The sequence below is a fragment of the Rhineura floridana genome, chromosome 9, assembly GCF_030035675.1.
Source record: "Rhineura floridana isolate rRhiFlo1 chromosome 9, rRhiFlo1.hap2, whole genome shotgun sequence".
Classification (NCBI taxonomy): Eukaryota; Metazoa; Chordata; class Lepidosauria; order Squamata; family Rhineuridae; genus Rhineura; species Rhineura floridana.
In genome coordinates this window covers 31,393,576-31,413,690 of record NC_084488.1, presented here as the reverse complement: position 1 = coordinate 31,413,690, position 20,115 = coordinate 31,393,576, and positions in this window count along the sequence as shown.

Below are 20,115 nucleotides of genomic sequence, written 5' to 3'. Positions count from 1 at the left end.
TGGCGAGACCTTTGTTCTTAATAGCGGAAGGTTGGGAGCTCACGTCATCAACATACACTCTTTCTAGTTTTTCCTGTTCCCTCCCTGGTGTGTAATACCCGCTGTCTGGTTTCCTGCCTTGCGGTGCCTGTGTTTTGGCTCAACACTGGGTCCTGTAGCCCAGATAAGACTTTTGTGATGACGTCCTTCAAGGCTTCCGAGTCCCACAACCTCTCTTCCCAGTACAGCATTAACATAGGCAAATATAATGTCTGTTCCCCTGTCCCTCTAGTCAATGATCTGCATTCTCTCCTCCCCTGCTTTATATGCTGGCTGGGGAGGCAAAGCAACCAGCTGCCTTATGATATTATTTATATGCCTGTGTTTGCATCTGGTCAGGCCAGGTGTGCTGGATGAGTGGCAGCTGGTGGCAGCTGCTGCTGGTTCCTGACAGTAAGATGTAAATAAATACCCTTCTGCCTGCAAAGTCACTTCCCCCAAATCACACTCACCTGCCAATCAGCTGATATGACTGGCTTCCTGCTAGGTGCTGGTCCACCAGCACATTCCATGTGAGGAACGCACTGATGAAGCAAACTGCAGCCAGCAGGACTGAACTCTCTGCTCCTCAGTTGGTGAGCAGAGAATTCCATCTTGTTGGGTGCTGTGAGGAACACGCTGGTGAAGCAGATCACTCTCCCCAGGGGCCAACTGACGGGTGGGCCAGACCTCCCACCTACCAGTCACTTGATGTCACTGTGATGTGAGATGATTGACCACAGGATTAACCATGCCCACCTGTCAAAGTTGTCCCACAGCGTGGGAGGTAATAAAAATCTGGCCTTCCAAAAGGTTCACTGTCCCTGTTTTACAGCTTTTCTTCCACTTGTACCACTATTGTTATGTTACTAGAAAAACATAGGGGGGCACCTGAGAGGATATTGGGTGCTGCAGACTGACCTCTCCAACAGTGGAGAAAGGCAATTATTTCCCCTCTCATTAATGTCAAAGGGAGGAAATTTGTTTAAAAAGGCAGAACGGGAAAAATAAAAAAGGGAAATTCCAACCCGTGCCTTCTACCCTGGTCACCATGAGCCGCCAGGGATTAGGAAGTAGAAATTTCTCTGCCACTGAATCTCCTCGCGCCCTTTGGATTGCTCTGTAAGTAAAATTACTTTTTCCGTGCATCTTCACTAAAAGTTTTTAACAATACAGGAGACAGAGAACATCCATAACAAAACTCTTTTATTAATTTTGGCTAGAGATGTCTCAGACATTTATATTTCCTGGCTTGCGACATGAATCTCAGCATCTTGGAATGCTTGCTTTCATTTCAGATGTAAGCATTACATTCTTGTTCAACTTACTTCTTCTAAAGCCAGGTGTAAGGAACCTTTGGCTCTCCAGTTGTTGCTGAACTGCCGCTCTCATCATCCCTGGCCATTGGTTATGCTTGCTAGGGCTGATAGAAGTTGTAGTTCAGCAACGAACTGAAGAAGAACCACACTTCTCAGCTGTGATTTTAATCAGAGCCAAATACAAATGCAACTCCTTCCCCCTCCAAATCCACTACCCACTCATTGGCACTTGGCTTCTACTGTCTTGTTCTTTCTCCTTCCAGTTTCAGGCACAAGTAACATTGGGAAATCTACTTCTTTCCAGAGCCACTGCAGACATCTGTAGCCCTGGTAGGACTACATTTCCAGTGCTTTTTGTGTTTGATGTGCTCTGTAAGATAATTGCTTTAGGTGCTAGAAGACAGAGAGGGGAGTCAGACCTCCAGCTTCCCATTGATTTCAATAGGTCTATGTGATGTCCCTGTATGTAGATATTATTGTAAATATGGTAAGTGCAGGTTTTGTAGGGTAAATGTGGTAAGTAGAGTGAGTGAATGGGGGGCGTACATGGGCTAGAATGCTGGAGAATGATGTATTGTGATTGGCTGAGCGTTTGAGTGGCTGAAGGTATAAATGAGAGGATGACAGCTGAGAAAGAGTTCTGTTGGTTGGGTTGGTTGGTTGTGGAGTTTGGGTTGATTGGAGTTCTGTTGGTTGTGGGCTGGATGGTATTAGGCTGGTATTGAGGCAGATTATATTTGACTAGAAACATAAAGAGTAACACAATATATGAAACCATACGCTTGTTAAATATCCCATAAGAAATCTTGTTATTTCCTGGTGTTTATAAATAAATATTTTCTTGGTTTACTAAAAGCCTGATCCTTGGCTGGGGCTTGTACAGACCAGAAGGGTGGGCAGGGCGTTTACCAAGGCGGAAAAACAGTATCAAATGGTGGCAGTGGTGAAGAGATAGTGTATCATCAAGTATCCAGGGCAACCCAGGGTTGTATGCTTTATTGGCACAAAGATACAGGGGGGTTGTGGCCTGCAAGTGCACCCAGACACAAAGTAACAATAAGCCAGAAGGGGACTAAGGCAAAGTCCTAAAGAAATATTGTGAAACAGGGAGTGGCTGGTGGTGCTGCCTAGCAGTGGGATCTTGCGAGATCTGTGATAGAGCCGGTGAGAGAACAAATAAAACCCAGGATCCTGACTGGAGGGACCTGACAGGTGGTGGTCTGAGTTGGGATCCTCACAGTCTACTCTAAGGGTAGAGACACACTCACTGTTCTACTGGTTCCCATGAGTCTCCATCTCTCTTTTCTGAAAATGGGAGCACAGAATGCTAGTCAAACCCTGCCCCTTTTTATTGTAATACCCAGTAGGAGCCACTTGAGTGCATGTTTTTTTTTTAAATTCAGCTTCAAAGAGATTTCATAAGTGATTGGCAGATCAACCTGTTCCCCCTACAGGTGTGGCCAATGGAAATGCTTTGTTGTAGGCAACAAGTGTGCTCACAGCTTCTGTATAATTTAATTGGATGCCACCCCTTGTTTTCCAGTAAAAGGAGATGTAAGGCTTATCTACATGGGAGCATTTCTTCATAGCAAATACACAGCTTTTACCATTTTAACAGATTTGCAAAGTCCACACTTCGTGCTCAATGGTAACTTCAAATCCATTGTTTTCCATTCACACAAGCAGGCATTCCTCTGGGAAGGATTTGTGTCGCTGTTTCCTTATGCCCTCACCCTCTAATTTTATATTTTTCCTCTGGTTGCTCAATTCTTGGGCATGTGCAAATATTTTTGACCTGAGCAGTATTTCCACTCCCTCCTGCCCCCCTGATTCCTAAAGTTTGGTGGTTGAAAAGAAGTGGGGTCATCTTCCCCCTCTTTCTCCGCTGCCCCTTGCTTTTTCTGAGTTAATTTTCCCCTGCTGGAAAAACAAATCAACAAATTTTAAAAAATCAATATCAGTATTTTCTGAAAATATCAATACCAATATTGATATTTTTTCAAAATATCATTACCAATATTATTTTCTGAAAATATCAGTATTGATATAGATGCCACTTTTTTTAAAAATCCACTTTAGATTTTTTTAGGAAACAAAAGGAGTGAAAGAAGTTTGCTCGGGAGAAAGGGAGGAAAGAAGGGAGGACTGCAGCAAACTGTGAAGGAGGGAGGACAGAGCAGTCAGAAGTTGCTAGATAAGCCACTGGAAACAAAATGGAATTCATGGGTGAGTTAGTGGGCATAGAAAGGAGAATAGCTGGAAGTGACGATTCACCCACCCACTAAAAACCTTCAAAACAAAGTGTCTTCAAAGATGTGTGGAGCGGAGTGGAGCTGTGTTGTTCTAATTTTTTTGTATTGTCAGTGGATTGGGTTAGTATGGATTTACAGGGGGAAACTGCATGATAGCTTCTGTTTGCCAGTAATGTCATGTGAACCATGAGAATTAGAAGGGGATGCACGTAGCACCAAACACACACTAAACTACTGTATAGATGAGCCCATATACTGCAGATTGGCAGTGAGGCTTAATTCAACTGTAGCACCAAAACACAGCTCCCTCCCACTGTCCCCAGTCTCCTCTCCTCTCATGAGCTGGTTCCCTTCTGGTTTCCACTAATCATACTTTGCTATGGTGTTTTAATTGGCAAACTATGGGTATTTGTTTGTTTAAGGCATTTTCACCCCATTCTTCAGCTGAAAAGGTTAGGGCATTCCCTCCTAACTACAATTGAAATCATGGTTTGAAGTAGGCTTGACAATTAACTGTAATTGTTGATTGTGGATGAAGGTGCCGATTTGGTGTGCATTACCGAGACCTGGGTGAGTGAGCTTGGAGGAGTTGATCTGACCCAACTTTGCCCACCTGGATACTCGGTGCAACACCAGCACTGGCTGCAGGGATGGGGGGGAGGAGTTGCTGTGGTCTACAGAATTTCCATCTCTGTCACCAGGAAACCACTCTGTCTTGGAGCTGGCTGTGAGGGCCTGCACCTGGTGTCGGGCCGAGGAGACAGTAAACTAGGGTTGCTGCTGGTGTATCATCCACCCTGCTCAGAGCTTGGAAAAGTTACTTTTTTTGAACTACAACTCCCATCAGCCCCAGTCAGCATGGCCACTGGATTGGGCTGATGGGAGTTGCAGTTCAAAAAAGTAACTTTTCCAAGCTCTGACCCTGCTGCCCAGCAGCTTCTGTGACCAAGCTGGCAGAGGCCGTCTTGGCTGTGGTGTTGGAGGAGCCCAGAATGATAGTGCTGGGTGATTTCAATGTCCATGCTGAGACTGCCTCTAGTGTTCTGGCTTGGGACTTCATGGCCTCCATGATGACCATGGGGCTGTCTCAAGTTGTTACTGGCCCAACACATAGGACAGGGCACACCCTCGACTTGGTTTTTGCTCCAGATGGAGGAAGGGGTGGTCTGGAGATAGGGGGGTGGATGTCACCTCATTGTCATGGTCAGATCACTTCCTGGTGAAGTTTTTAGACTTATGGTTCTTATCCTTCCCTGCAGGGGTTGTGGTCAGATTAAGATGATCCGCCCCCGGAGCTTAATGGAATCCACAGGATTTCTGAATGCCCTGGGGGAGTTCCCAGTAGATAAAGCAGGTGACCCTGTTGAAGCCCTTGTCACGCTGTGTAACAGTGAGGCGCATTGGGCTCTTGACATGGTTGCCCCTGAGCGCCCTCTCCAGCATTGTGGAGCCCGGCTTGCACCTTGGTACACCAGTGAGCTAAGGGCAATGAAACAGGCTGGACGACGGCTAGACCGCAAGTGGTGAAAGACATGCTGTGAGGCTCATCAGGCATCATAACTGTGCCTACTGTGTGGTGATGAGGATGGCGAAGAAGGCCCACTTTTATGCCTCCATTGCATCCTCAAGTAGCCGTACGGTGGAGCTTTTCCGTATTGTCAGGGGTCTGTTGACATCAACTCCAGGAAATGGAGTCTTAGACCCTTCGGAGGTCCACTGTAAATTGTTTGCAAGCCACTGTGAAGGTAAAGTTGCTCACCTCCGTAGCAGTCTTGATGCCCCATCCACATCTACTGTAGTCCCCAATGAGGTGTCCAGTGCAACGTCTGCTGCAACTTCTTGGGAATGGTTTCAGTTGATGCCACCTGATGACGTAGAGAAGGTGCTTGCAATGATGCGGCCAGCAACATGTCCTCTTGACCCTTGCCTTTCTTGGCTTATTGAAGCTTGCCAAGGAAGTCTCACCAAGTAGATCCAGGGTGTGGTCAATGCATCATCGTGGGTGGGAGTGGTTCCATCCACCTTGAAAGAGATGGTGATCTGACCACACCTGAAAAAGTCCACCCTGGACCCATTGGTTTGTGACAACTACCGACCGGTTGCAAATACCCCATTTTTAGGGAAGGTGATTGAGATGGTTGTGGCCCAGCAATTGCAAGTACTCTTATATGAAACAGATTATCTTCACCCATCCCAGCCTGGTTTCAGGCCTGGTTATGGGACCAAATCGGCCTTGGTCGCCCTGATGGATGACCTTTATTGGGAGAAGGACAGGGGGAGTGCGACCCTATTATTCTTATTTGATCTCTCAGAGGCTTTTGATACCATTAACCATGGTATCCTTCTGGGCCGACTTGGTGAGATGGGTATTGGAGGAACTGTTTTACAGTGGTTCCGATCCTATCTCCAGGGTCACTCTCAGAGAATAGCATTGGGTGACTGTCTTTCAACCCCCTGGCAGTTGTGCTGTGGGGTGCCACAAGGTACCATCTTGTCCCCCATGCTGTTTAACATCTATAGGAAGCCCTTGGGAGCAGTCATAAGGAGCTTTGGGGCAAGGTGTCAGCAGTATGATGATGATATCCAGCTCTATTTCTCAGTAACATTTGAATCAGGAGAGGCCATGCAAGCCCTGGACTGCTGCCTGGACTCGGTGGTGGGCTAGATGAGGGCCAATAAACTGAGTCTGAATCCTAGCAAGACGGAGGCACTGTGGGTTTGTGGTTCCCGAGTTCAGATAATTGGTCAGTTGCCTACTTTGGATTGGGTCGTACTCCCTCTGAAAGAGCAGGTCCGTAGTCTGGGGGTGCTCCTTGATCCATTTTTGTCGCTAGAGGCCCAGGTGACCTCAGTGGCTAGGAGTGCCTTTTACCAGCTTCGGCTGGTAAGACAGCTGCGGCCGTTTCTGGACCGGGATAGGCTGACCATTGTTGTCCACACACTGGTAATCTCCAGGCTGGATTACTGTAATGCACTCTATGTGGGGCTGCCCTTGAGGTTGGTCTGGAAGCTGCAGCTGGTGCAAAATGTGGCGGCGAGACTGCTCGCTGGGGCAGGGTAACACCAACATGTTACCCCGCTGCTGAAAGAACTGCACTGGCTGCCCATTTGCTACTGGGCAAAGTTCAATGTTCTAGTTTTGGTGTACAAAGCCCTATACAGCTTGGGACCAGCATACCTGAAAGACCATCTTATCCCTTATATACCCAGTCGATCACAGCACTCTGCAGGTGAGGGCCTCCTGCAGATACCATCTTATCAGGAGGTTTGTTCTGCACAATATAGGAAACGGACTTTTAGTGTGGCGGCACTTACCCTGTGGAATTCCCTCCCCTTAAATATTAGGCAGGCTCCATCTCTGCTATTTTTTTGGTGCCTTTTGAAGACTTTCCTCTTTCAACAAGCCTTTTAAATTGAGACCTATCCCACTCTGCGTCTGTGTTAGAATTGCTTGTTAATATGTGGTTTTTTTAATAATATGTTTTAACCCTTTTTAAAAAGATGTTTTTAAAGCTTTTTAAAATGTTTTAACATTGTTTTGTTTTAATGTATTTTAAGGTCTGTTTTTATGATGTTTTAAAGTGTTTTTAGCGTTTCTGTTTGCTGCCCTGGGCTCCTGCTGGGAAGGAGGGAGGGATATAAATCAAATAATAAATAAATAAATAAATAATCATAATTTGCCAGCTCAGATGTCCTAGCAAGCAAATACACACACAACAAAAACCAAAGCCACGGTGTAAGGAACCAGTATATGAGGAGGAGGGGAGGGGAACCACATGAACCTTTGGAGGTGCACTGACTGCCAAGCTTTTATTTGAACTGAGTTAGTTGATTTCCCTTAAAACACATTTTTCCAAGGAGCTGGAAGAATTCTACAGCCAGTCATACCACATAGCAGCTGCTGTAATGATATGCTATAATTCCATTTCTCCTAATGCCATGAACCCTGTGAGATTTCAGCAAGACATTCCTAATGTTCCTTCCAAGTTGTTTTAAATATCTTACCATTAGACCCACTATCATCCCACCCTGTAACCATATCAAACAATCAGAAACCACAGATATTAAAGTTTCTTAATTTAAGAAACTGAAATCTATGTAATCTACTGTTCCCATGCAAACATGACAAAAAGGCAGCTTCACTAATAAGTGCCCTCATTTTGAGAGAGAAATAAGAAACTCAGAGGCACAGGTCCAAGCTGTTTCCTTTGATTTCAGTTCTAAACCTTTCATAGCTGCTTCAGACATGATAAATTGGCAGTCCTTGTTCTTCTAGAGAAAAATAGTAGAACAGCAGCTGGTCACCATAATTTGATGTGGTGGATTAGTATTCTGGAACCATAGACCTATTGTTATGTTGGAATCTCATGATGCTACATCTGACAAAAGTCCCAATTGTATTTGTTACTAGCAAAGCATTTATTATTGAGACAATTTAAAACAGTCAGCCTGGTGCCCTCCACATGTTTTGGACTACAGCTCCCATAACCTCTGACCATTGGCCATGCTGGCTGAGGCTGATGGGAGTCGTAGTCCAAAAAAACCTTGATGGTGCCTGCTTGGGAAAGGCTGGATTGAAATAATGGCAGGAAGTGAGTTTGAAGACCATGGTTTGGGGTTTAGTGCAGACCATATAGAGGTTCTGTATACAGTAGGGCCCCACTCATACGGCGGGTTACGTTCTGGACCCCCGTTGTAAAGTGAAAACCGCTGTAAAGCGGAACTCATTGAACAGAATGGTGCGTAATGCCTGAAAACCGCCGTAAAAGCGGAACAAGCGCCGTATGAGTGGGGTGTTAGTCTAATTGCATCTAATTGAGACCGCTGTATTAGCGAATCGCTGTAAAGTGAAGAGCTGTAAAGGGGGGCCCTACTGTATATGGCATGGAGCACAGAATGGCCCCTTTCAGTGGAGACAAAGTCACACAGGCACAGTGGGGCAGTTTTTACTCCCGCTATGCCAGTGTCTTTATGTGCAATGCTTTCATGTTCCTCACAGGAAAAAAGAGAATTCTCCTGTGATTAAAATACTTTTTCTCATTCATTTCAATTTGCAGGGATGACTGAATACATTTTTAAGACAGGTGCAGCAGCAAATGGCGCCTCTCCCTCTGGCTAGTCAAGGAGCACAGAACCCAAAGCTGGTCAAGTTATCCCACAACTGCCTCTTCCTCACCCTAGTAGTAAAAACCACCACTGCTGTTTGCTGCCCTTTCATGATACTCAGAATCAGCTCCTGAACTAGGGAATGGAGGAGAATATCCACTAGATTGGATTTAGTACCAGATTTTGACATAGTCCAACAATTTGCTATCCTTTCAGCCTGCACTGATTTTTTGTGATTTTTTGTTACGTTATTGTCTTTGTAATTGGCTTTCCTCTAAGCTGATGCATTCTTAAGTGATGTCTAGGTGATAATGATCACCATTACATCCATTAACCTCCCTCCATTATCAGACATCTGCCTAATTGATATGTAAATAGAAAAGAAAAGGTGGAACAGCATAAGCATTTTCATAGCCATTTTCGTTAAAATTTACGTTATTTTTTTGCTTAAAAAATCAGCAGATCGACAATTGCGAAAGCAAGCAAGAACAAAAAAATGGTGGATGGGCAATGAAAGCTGGACTTTCAGAATTCAAGCAGATCAGAACTAGGCAGTGAACTGCATCCTATCCTGAAAAGAACATAAGAACAATCTGCTGGATCAGGCTAGTGGCCCATCCAGTACTGCATCCTGTTCTCACAGTGGCCAGCCAGATGCCCATGGGAAGCCTGCAAGCTACTCCTACGGCTCCTGACAACTGGCTTTCAGAAGCATACCGCATCTGACTATAGTGGCAGAGCACAGCCATCATGGCTAATAGTCATTGATAGCCTTTGTTGTTGTTGTTGTTATGTGCCTTTAAGTTGATACAACTTATGGCAACCCTATAAATCAGTGACCTCCAATAGCATCTGTTATGAACCATCCTGTTCAGATCTTGTAAGTTCACGTCTGTGGCTTCCTTTATGGAATCAATCCACCTCTTGTTTGGTCTTACTTTTTCTACTCCCTTCAGTTTTCCCCAGCATTATTGTCTTTTCTAGTGAATCATGTCTTCTCATGATGTGTCCAAAGTATGAAAACCTCAGTTTCATCATTTTAGCTTCTAATGCTAGTTCTAGTTTAATTTGTTCTATCACCCAATTATTTGTCTTTTTCCAGATGTTTTGGACTACAACTCCTATCATCCCTGACTACTGGCCAGACTGGCTCTGGGCTGATGGGAGTTGCATCTCTAAATATCTGGAGGGCACCAGTTTGAGGGAAGCTGATTTATATGCTGTCTTCCACATCCAGAACAAGTGGCAAGCCAAGCTTGAGGAGCAATCTGCCAGCTTTTGCCTTACTATTCCCATTATTTTCTATGGAATAACTGCCACAATAAATGGCATGTTGGAACTTGAGTGTCACCTTTGGTAGTCAACATTTGGCTTTTCCGTGAGGAGTGAAAGGTTATTGGTTTCCCCGACCAAATGTTCTTCCAACATGTATCCCTATGTGATAGTCACATTACAACAAATGGGATGCATTTGTTCTGTAGAGGCATTTACCCTATCCTTCAACAAGTTGCCATGCCCGGCCTCTAAGAGGTCTTCTATATCTTTAAAAGTTGTGCAGGGAAAAGGGAGAATTCCACCTTGTGGTTTTTCCCATTACAGTGTTGCAAGAACACCTGCACTTGGCTGACTTTCTCTTCTCTTCTGATACAGGATCAGTCTCAGGCCCTGAACCTGGCAACCCTAACCCTAATCCATACCAAAGAACAGGACCATATACATTCTAATTGTGTTCATTGAACACAGATAGAAATGAAGTGGGTTCAGGTCTCTAGGCTTTACCCCCTCCCTACACACATATAGTTTGCATACAATCCATCTCCTTCTTCTACATAAGTTCAGTGCATACTATAATCAAGACTCTGCAGAAAACTCACCTCATTGGCATGGGTTGTGGGCTACCTCCATTTGAAAGCTGGCTTGACATCACACAGTGCCTCACATCCAAAGCAGAGCCACACTTTACCTAATTTTCTGAAGCCTTGGATGACTTGCTCATTGACTACAATGGGAAGATCAACAAATGCCTATACCTGATTCATTTTTTTTGCAGAACTAGATGAAATTTGTAGGCTTGGTAGCCACCTCCACAGGAAAGAAGTCTGCTAAATTTTAGATAAATAGGTGCAGGGATTAGGGAGGTATGCATAAAAACTACTTGAGGTTTATATTTTTTTTCTTTCCGCTGAATTTGCATCAGAAACTGCAAAGTTGATTTGGACAGAGGGGAATGTAGACATGAGGAATAGAAAATACCTGCTCACTTGGCAAGCTGGTTGGTAAGCTGGTGAGCAAGGTTGTCTGTTGTTATGCTTGTGTGACTATGTATTGCACAGGGCTACAGCGTGCACCAAGCACTAATGTAAAACTTTTCTCACTAGTAGTAAAGCCATCACAGCTTGAGCCCTCTGCTCTTTCAAACACAGAGATGATATGATTTCTTCTTGCATTCACTTCCGAGCTGAGAAGCCCAGCTAGTCACTGTGGTTCAAGACCAGTTGTGTCTAGGAGGAGGATCAGAGAAGGTAGCAGAGGTGGCAAGATCAGTTCTCCCTCCACCCCCAAATCAAGCACACAGCTGTTGTTACAGGCAGGAGCCGGACCAGGAAAACATAGCCTGGGATGATTCTGAGCTGGCAGCAGATCCCAGGTGCACTGCTTCTGTGATGGAGTGCATGGCCCTCTATTATAAGCAGCCAGCATACACCACTTTTGGCAGGAAGGTGGTGCCTTTCATGTACCAGGTAGCAGAGGAGAGAGTGCTGGAGGAGCTACAGAGAGTAGAGCGTGTGTGGACTGACTCAGTGGAGAACCATATTCTTGATGCTTAAGAGTCATTTATGTAGCCAGGATTGGAAAGTTTGGTGTCAACCACCCACTGAAAAGGCAACAGTGGGAGACACCATTTTCCATTTAGTTGTGGTTCTCAAGCCGTTCTCGGAAGCTACAGAGGCCCTGAGCACTGCTGCTGCTGCTGCTAAAACAGACACAGTGAACTGGTGAAAAGGAGAGAAATCACTGAAACAACTTCTGATATCTATGCTCCTCCCCAAAAGCACTGTAACTGGAAGAAACAAGAGGATCCTGATAAAGTCATTGCCTAGTTGGATGCTAGAACCGCAAATCTCAGAATTATACCTCCTCCTCTGCCTTCCCCACATCTACCTACCCAATGTCATTTTCCTTTTATGGACAGCTTGAGAGAGGTGCAAATTGGGACAAAAAGGGAGGTGTCTGCACTATACACTTAAAGTTGTATCCTTTCACTTTAAACAGTTATGGCTTTCCCCAAAGACTCCTGGGAACTGTAGTTTGTAAGGGGCTCTGAAAGTTGTTAGGAGACTTATATTCCCCTCATAGAGCTACAATTTCCTTAATGGCTGAATAGTCAGTCCCTCTTCCCAAATAACTCTGACACTGTAGCTCTGTGAAGGGAACAGTGTCTCTTAACAATTCTCAGCTGTTAAAACTCTACATTCTATTGCAGTATGGAATGTACCGGTAAATGGTCTTTCAAAATCACAGCAATTATCTGTCTTCAGTTTTCAAAGTGGTCTTTCACCCATCTGATACACTTTGTGTGTTACACTTTGACTTGAACAGTAAACCTCTGTACCCTGGCCTTTGGCACCTGAGATGTGTATTTGTAGGACCCACCCTACCTTTGTGATTGTAATTGTTTTAAACTATTTTTAATTTTGTATTTTAAATTGTTGCAACCCAATCTGAGGACCTTAGGAGGAGGAGGAGGATTAGTTGTTGTTGTTGTAGTAGTAATAAACAAAGAAAGGTATGTGAGAGCATATTTGAGATTTCAAGTGTTAAAATGCCAGCAAAAGCGGGGAGGGAAATCTACAAAACCTGAATGTTAGGATTTACATTTTTAAAAAAGAAGTATTAAAAGGCAAATACAGACTCTGAGGGTTGCTTTGTACTTCACCTTTGGCAAAAAAAGGATATACCTGATGGCCAAACGACATTGCAAATGTCTGAAAAAACAAATTAGATAATTTTGACAGCAGTGCACAGATTGGTATAAAGATATTGCTATCATTGTGGTTTCCTTTAGGAAAAAGAAGGCCTCTGTTTTGCTGGTCAGTAAAATGTCAAGTCTAATTATGCAAACTGACATCCCACAGGAACTTTTATGAAAATGTGGATTGCTCAGCAGGTGGGCATAATTCCATGGGACAATCAGTCACAAGGTGAATGCCAAGGTCAAATGAGGTTAATTGCTGCCAGAAATTGTGCAACTAATGTTAATTTAATCTTATTCATGGCATTAGCACTATCATTGGATATAGATTTTTGAAACCAGCATGTTGTTCTTTAAAGGGGAAATGCTAGTTCAGGTGTGGGGAACCTTTGGTTCTCCAGATGTTGGTGAATTACAACTCCCATCATCCCTGGCCATTGTCTATTGCTGGGGCTGACAGGAGTTGTAGGGCTTATCCACACGGGAGCCTAACTTTGTACTAAAGATGCTGGTTTCACCATCGGAATAGATTTTCAAGGTCCACACTTCTTGCTCAATGGTAGCTTCCAATTCGCTGTTTTCCATTCACACAAGTAGGCGTTCCTCTAGGAAGGATTAGTGTTGCTGTTTCCTTGTGGTCCCACCCCCTATTTCACATGTTTACACCCTCCAGACTATAGATAGAAGGCAACAGTTTCATCAGTTGCAATCCCCATGACCGTTTGGGCTTCAAGCCTGAAGTGAGGAGTGTGCAATTGATAAGAAACAATGAAACTGATTAGACCCCCCCTCCCCTTTCTCCATTGACCAAGCGTGAGTGAAAGGTAGACGGGGGGGGGGGGAGTAAGTGAAAGGCAAATTGGTAGTGGCTGTGGCAGCTTTTGTGGGCAGCAGGTACAATGAAAGCATATTGGGGAAAAGGCTGGGGAGAAAGGGGGATTCTGCATCTGGGAAAGTGGGGACATGCACTCCCCTGCAGGATGAAATACAGTGGCAATTCTGATTAGATACTGTGGAAATGGAGCCCATCACTGGTTCCAAGGAGTGAAGGAAGTTTACTGGGGTAGAAAGGGGGGAAAGAAAGGAGGGCTGCAGCAAACTCCGACGGGGAGGACAGAGCAGACAGTCAGAAGTCACTGGTTAAGCCACCGGAATGAAAATGGAATTCATGGGAGAGTTACAGTGGGTAGAGAAAGGGGAACAGCTGAAAGTGACAATTCACCTGCTCACTAAAAAACATCAAAGCAAAGCACCTACAAGGAGGAGTGCTGTGCAGCTGAGATGATTTTTCCTTTCCTTTTCACGTTATCAGCCGATTGGCTTAATATGGATTTAAAGGGGAAACTGCATGATAGCTTCTGCTTGCCCGCAATGTCATGTGAACCATGAGAATTGAAAGGGGATGCAAGTAGCACAAGACACACAGTAAATTGCTGTGTGGATGAGCCCATAGTTCGGTAGCATCTGGAGGGCCAAAGGGTCCCCACATCTGCCTTCATTTGTAAGGTAGGCCTTTGGGGACAGCTCTTTTGAGCAAGCCCTTTTGGAGCATCACAAGAATATAGGATCAAAGAGCTAGAAAGGGACCTTCAAATCAACCCCCCTGTTCAGTGCAGGATGCAGCTACAGCATTCCTGACAGATGTCCCTCCACCAGCTTCTGCTTCAGTATATCTAGTAAAGGAGAGCCCACCAACTCCTCAGGCAGTCTGTTCTATAGTCTGTCAAACGGCATTTGCCTTTAAGAAGATTTTCCTCACGTTTAGCCAAAATCTGCTTGCCTGCAATTTCCACCCATCAGTTCGAGTCCTGCCCTCACAAGCAACAGAGAACAGGTCTGTCTATCGTTTGCATGACAACCCTTCAGATATCATGCCTTTCTTTAATCTTGTCTTCCCAAGGCTCAACACATCCAGCTCTTCCAATCATTCCTCACAGAATCTGGTTTCCAGACCCCTGGAGGGGCAGGATATAAATGTAATAAATAAATAAAGTCTTCCAAAGGAACTTTTCAAGGTGCTGGATCCACCAGCTGCCACTGCCTCTATTTTTCTTGAACTCAAACCACTCTAACCCACTTGAGCCAGTGGGAGCTTTTTTGAAATGCAAATAGCAGGTATTCCACCACCCCCTCCAAAAAAACCCCCCAGTCCAGCTCCTTAAAAGCTTGGACTAAAACCCAGAGTGGATTACACTGCCCTACTGACATGGAGCCACCAGCCACCACTGTGTTACCATCCTGGTCCTCTGGACACATCTTAGTTTATCAGTATTATGGTTTAGGTATCTATCTGTCTGTCTGTTTTTTGTCTATTTGAGTATTCTGGAGCTGGGGGTGTACATGAAGTAAAGTGTGAATCTACTTCTCCAGTGATAGGCCATATATTTCTTTGTCCTGAAGCAGTTTATAACATGTGCTCAGATACTAAATGCATTAACATGGAAGTAAGTCCTATTGGAATCCTAGTGGAATTTACTTCTAAATAACAGCTTTTAGAAGAACAGTTTGAATGTTCAATGGTTTTAAAAAGTCAAGGTGATATTATGCCCGTATCTCATTATATTCAATAAATTAAATTTTAAAAAAGACTTCACAGTAAAGTGGTTGGAATTGCCACTGGCAACTGATATCCACATCCTGATACATTTAGTTTAAAAAATCTAGTATATTGGTTATCCACAAAACATAGGAATGTGGGAAGCTATCTTCTACTGAGTCAGACCCAGTAGCTCAATATTGTCTACTCTGATTGGCAGCAGCTCTCCAGTGTTTCAGAAGGAGGTTTTTCCCAGTTCTACTTGGAGATGCCAAGGATTGAACCTGCAACCTTCTTTCTTTATGCAAAGCAGATACTCTGCCACTGAGCTTCCACCTTTCCTAAATGACAGAAATCTTAGTGCTGTGAGAGTGCAGGAAACACTTTGTTAGAGATCCCTTGTCTATTCACAGAGCACCCATTCCCACTGTTGGGCACTATGACAGTTAAACTGATTTGTCTCTGGTTTCAATGTGTAGTATAGACCCACAACAATGGCAAAATTTCCATTGGGAGAGAAGGAGTCTTCCTCTGATGGAAGAATGCTTTCCATTGGAGGAAGGGAACCTTTGGGCCCAAACCATTATTATAATGGTTCTGAATAGCATATTATACAACTGATCTGAATAAGATGTACAGAATCTAGGAAATTATTCTAGATTCTTTTCCTATATTTCTCATGATATCAGTAATAGAGATCTATCCAAGTAACTCAGGTAATAATTTTTTGCTGCTCTTGGGCTGGTATTTTTCCATTTTAGCATACAGTCAGCAATGTGGAAGGCATTTCTGGAAATATTACATACCATCCCAAGGCAGGGGTGAGGAACCTGTGACCCTCCAGATGTTGTTGGACTTCACCCCCCATCAACACCAGCCAGGATGGCCAATTGTCAGAGATGATAGAAGTTGGAGCCCAGCAACATCTGAACTTTGGAAGGCAACAGGTTCCCCACCCCCACCCAAGGATACCTCCATGCTGATGCACAAAGATGTATAGCCGGAGTTGGGCCAGCAGTTAGCTACATGGACAAGTGGGCAACCGTTGTCACAACTGTCACAACCCCTCAGCAAGCATGGACTGTGGGAACTGGATATATTGAAAGGATGTGCTATGTATATATGTCTTCCTACTAGTTCCTCTAGCAAATTGTCCGCTCAGAGAAAAACATTTCCATCACACCGAGCCAAGTAACGTGTGGGTAAGAGACTTGAGGTAGAGAGACTATAAATATTTATTTTATTTGACGAGTGTTGCTAATTCTGCCCTGTTCTTTCCTTGCAGCTGTGACTGGTTTGCAGGATAGATAGATAAAGAAGACTTGTGTCAATTTATTGGGTGGTTAGTGGGTGAGAAATGTGTTAAAACCAGAAACTTTAAATTAAAATTATAATTTTTGCAGTTCAGTGTTTGCTCACAGCAACAGAAAGACACACTATAAATAAGAACAAGTCAATATTGATTTCATGTATCTAGCATTCTCCGGGGAAGAAAACAGTGCTGCTGAGATGGTTATTTCAGAGTTATTTTGACGTTGTGAGGCCCTCATCTTCTTTTTTACACACACACACTAAATCATTTGGGCTTTGTTGGGTGTTATTATTTGTATTTAACTGATCTTTTGCATTCCACATCTTTCCCTTTCCTGTAAAGGGCAATGATCTTGGAATACAGGCCTAAACCACTAAAGCCACAAGCTGTAAAGCAAATAAGCTAATACACATGAAGTCTCCAACAATGTTAGAGATGAAAGCCAGTTAAAAAGATGCAAAGCCTTAATTAAACAAGATGAGCTTGCTTGCTTAAACTTTTGCTATTTAATTTTTAATTCCAAGTGTCAAGAATAAAGAGTCTGTGCAGTTTATAAAATCTGGTGTCTGTTCAAGATATTCTCTTTGTTTCTTAGATGCATTTAAGGGTTTGCGCCAAAATTCAGGAATTTTAATGAACAGGAATCTGTCTCCTTTTTTTACATTACCTACCTTTTTTACATTACCTATTTTACATGAACCATAATTAATGTTTTATTGAATAAAGCTTTATTTTTACCTTTGTTTTTGTGTTTTGTTTTATTGTCTTCTATGCTTGTACCTGAAATCTAATATAATGAAGAGTAAATAAAGAAATACAGGATTCGTTATAGAATGTACCTAACGCAAGGTAGGTCTCATAGGGGTTCCAGGTAGCCACCCATGCAGGTTAATGACCAGACAAAGGCCTGCTTGGCTTGTGCAAAGTAGCTGTATCATCTCACTAAATTAGATGACACCATTCACACAATTAGCAATTGCGTATTTTTTTAAATAAAGTAAATAAATAGCAGACATTAATCCAGATTAGGATGCTGGCAGGGCAAGCTGGAAACGTTAACCTTTTGCTCCCTACCACGGTCCCAGTCCAGATCATAAGAACATAAAGAGAACCCTGATGGATCAGACCAGAAGCTCATCCAATCTAGCATTCTGTTCCCACAGTTGCCAACAAGAGCCATATGGGATATCCTGCATATCCCACAAGGAAGATATGAGTGTAGTAGCACTCTCCCTAGTGTTCACTAGCAACTGGCGTTCAGAGATCTGGGGCCACGTCCTCTTGAAATGTTACATGAATTACCTCCCTGGCCCAATTGGATTATTTGAGCAGGGATTACTTCTGAATATGCATAGGCCAGTAGTGGGGAACCTATGGCCTTCCCAGATGTTGTTGGACTCTAGCTCACATCAGCCCCAGCCAATGTGGGCAATGGTCAGGGATGATGGGAGTTGTAGTCCAGCAATATCTGGAGGGCCGGAGGTTCCCCACCCCTGGTGTAGGCTGTGGAGAGCCTACTTTGTAGTGGTTCTCCATTTGTGAAATTTGTTTATTTATTTATTATATTTATATCCCACTTTTCCTCCAAGGAGCTCAAGGTGGCATTCAAACATGGTTCTTCTCCTCCTGACTTTATCCTCACAACAACCCTGTGAGGTAGGTTGGGCTGAGAGACAGTGACTGGCCCATGGTCACCCAGTGAACTTCATGGCCAAGAAGGGATTTGAATGCTAGTCTCCCAGGTCCCAGTCTAACACTCTAACCATTACACCACATTGACTCTCATGTGGTGCCCTCCCTGATGAGGTGTGTTTGCTTTCTCATTATTTTTAATGTTTTAGATGCTCCAGGTGATTTTAGATGGCCTTAAAATGGTTTTTACTTGGTTTTTAAATTGGTTTTAAATATATTTTTATTTTATTTTAAATTCTATTATTTTGACTTTTTAATGTGTGCCACCCTAGACTCCTAGGAGGAAGGACAGGATAGAAATTTAATAAACAAATATTTTATACAGAGGAGGGGATGAGACCAAAATTCCCTTCCACACCACGCCACACATAGGCTCAATTCAGACATCACACCAAGCCATGGTTTGTGCTCCCTGCACCATGTTTTGAGCTTTCATGTGTACAACAGGCAAACTATGGTGGAGAGTTGCTTGTATGCTTTCATTTTTCATCTAAACTGAGGTTCATACATTCATTCTTGTCTCCTTGGTGCAGCAGCCTCTTAGGAGGAAGGGGGAGCAATGGCACTAATTGTGCCTTGTAAATGGTTTTGTGAGTTCAGATTATTATTTATCATTTATTTATTAGATTTATATCCCACCCTTCCTCCTAGAAGGAGCCCAAGGCAAACATAAACACTACAAACACTCTAAAACATCTTAAAAACAAAAGACTTTAAAACATATTAAAACAAAACATCTTTTAAAACATTGAAACAAATCATCTTTTTTTTAAAAAAGCTTTGAAAACATCTAAAAAAGTAATTCCAACACAGACACAGATTGGGATAAAGTCTCTACTTAAAAGGCTTGTTGAAAGACAAGGTCTGCAGTAGGTGCCAAAAATTTGACAGAGATGCAGCCTGTCTAATATTTAAGGGGAGGGAATTCCAAAGGATAGGTGTGACAACACCAAAGATTTGTTGTGCAGAACAGTCCTCCTGATAAGGTGGTATCTGCAGGAGGTCCTCTCACCTGCAGAGTGCAGGGATTGATTGGGTATATTAGGGGCAAGATGATCTTTCAGATACAGGTCCCCATTATCATCCTCTAAGACGGGTGGGGAACATTTTTCAGCCCGAGGGCCACATTTTCTTCTGAACAACCTTCCGAGGGCCACATGTCAGTGGTAGGTGGGGCCACAGGGAACAGTGGGTGGAGCAATGAATGTAAATATTATCTCTGTACAGTAGGCCAGCTTCTACACACATTCACACACACTCTTTGTCCTCCATCCGGGCAAGCAAGAGGCATTGTCAGAGTTCAAGGACACATCCAAAGCTAGGCAAAAGCACTGTTCTCACAGTGCTAGCATTCCCAGAGTGGTTTATCAATCAAGCTCTCTTTCCAGGGACCTCTGGAATTATAGCTCTGTGAAAGGAAGATGGGTCTCCTAAGAATTCTCAGTAGCTTTAACAAATAACAGTTCCCAGGATTTTGGGGGGTAAGCCATGATTGTTTAAAGTGTTATAATATGCTTTAAACTGCAGATGGGGATTGAATGGGGAGAAAAATAGCCAACCTGGCTTTCTGAAAAGAATTAAGATGGGCCTCTCCTGGGTCTCAATACTCTGGATGACCCAAAAGCCACAGGGGTTTCGTTAATTCCCCTCAGGGCATATCTGTAAGTGCAAACTAGGGGTGAGAATTTCGATTCAGTTCGCATTTCAAGCAAAATTTATCAAATTCGCACTTTTCAAAACAATATGAGAACCGAAACACAACCATCCTTCGAAATTCACATTTATTAGAATTTTGGGGTGCAGTTTGCCAACTAAACAATATTTACAAAAATCATGTATTAGGGCAAAGTGTACATAAAAATGAACACATGAGTGAAAATAACATGCAAAAAGGCAAGATGTGATGA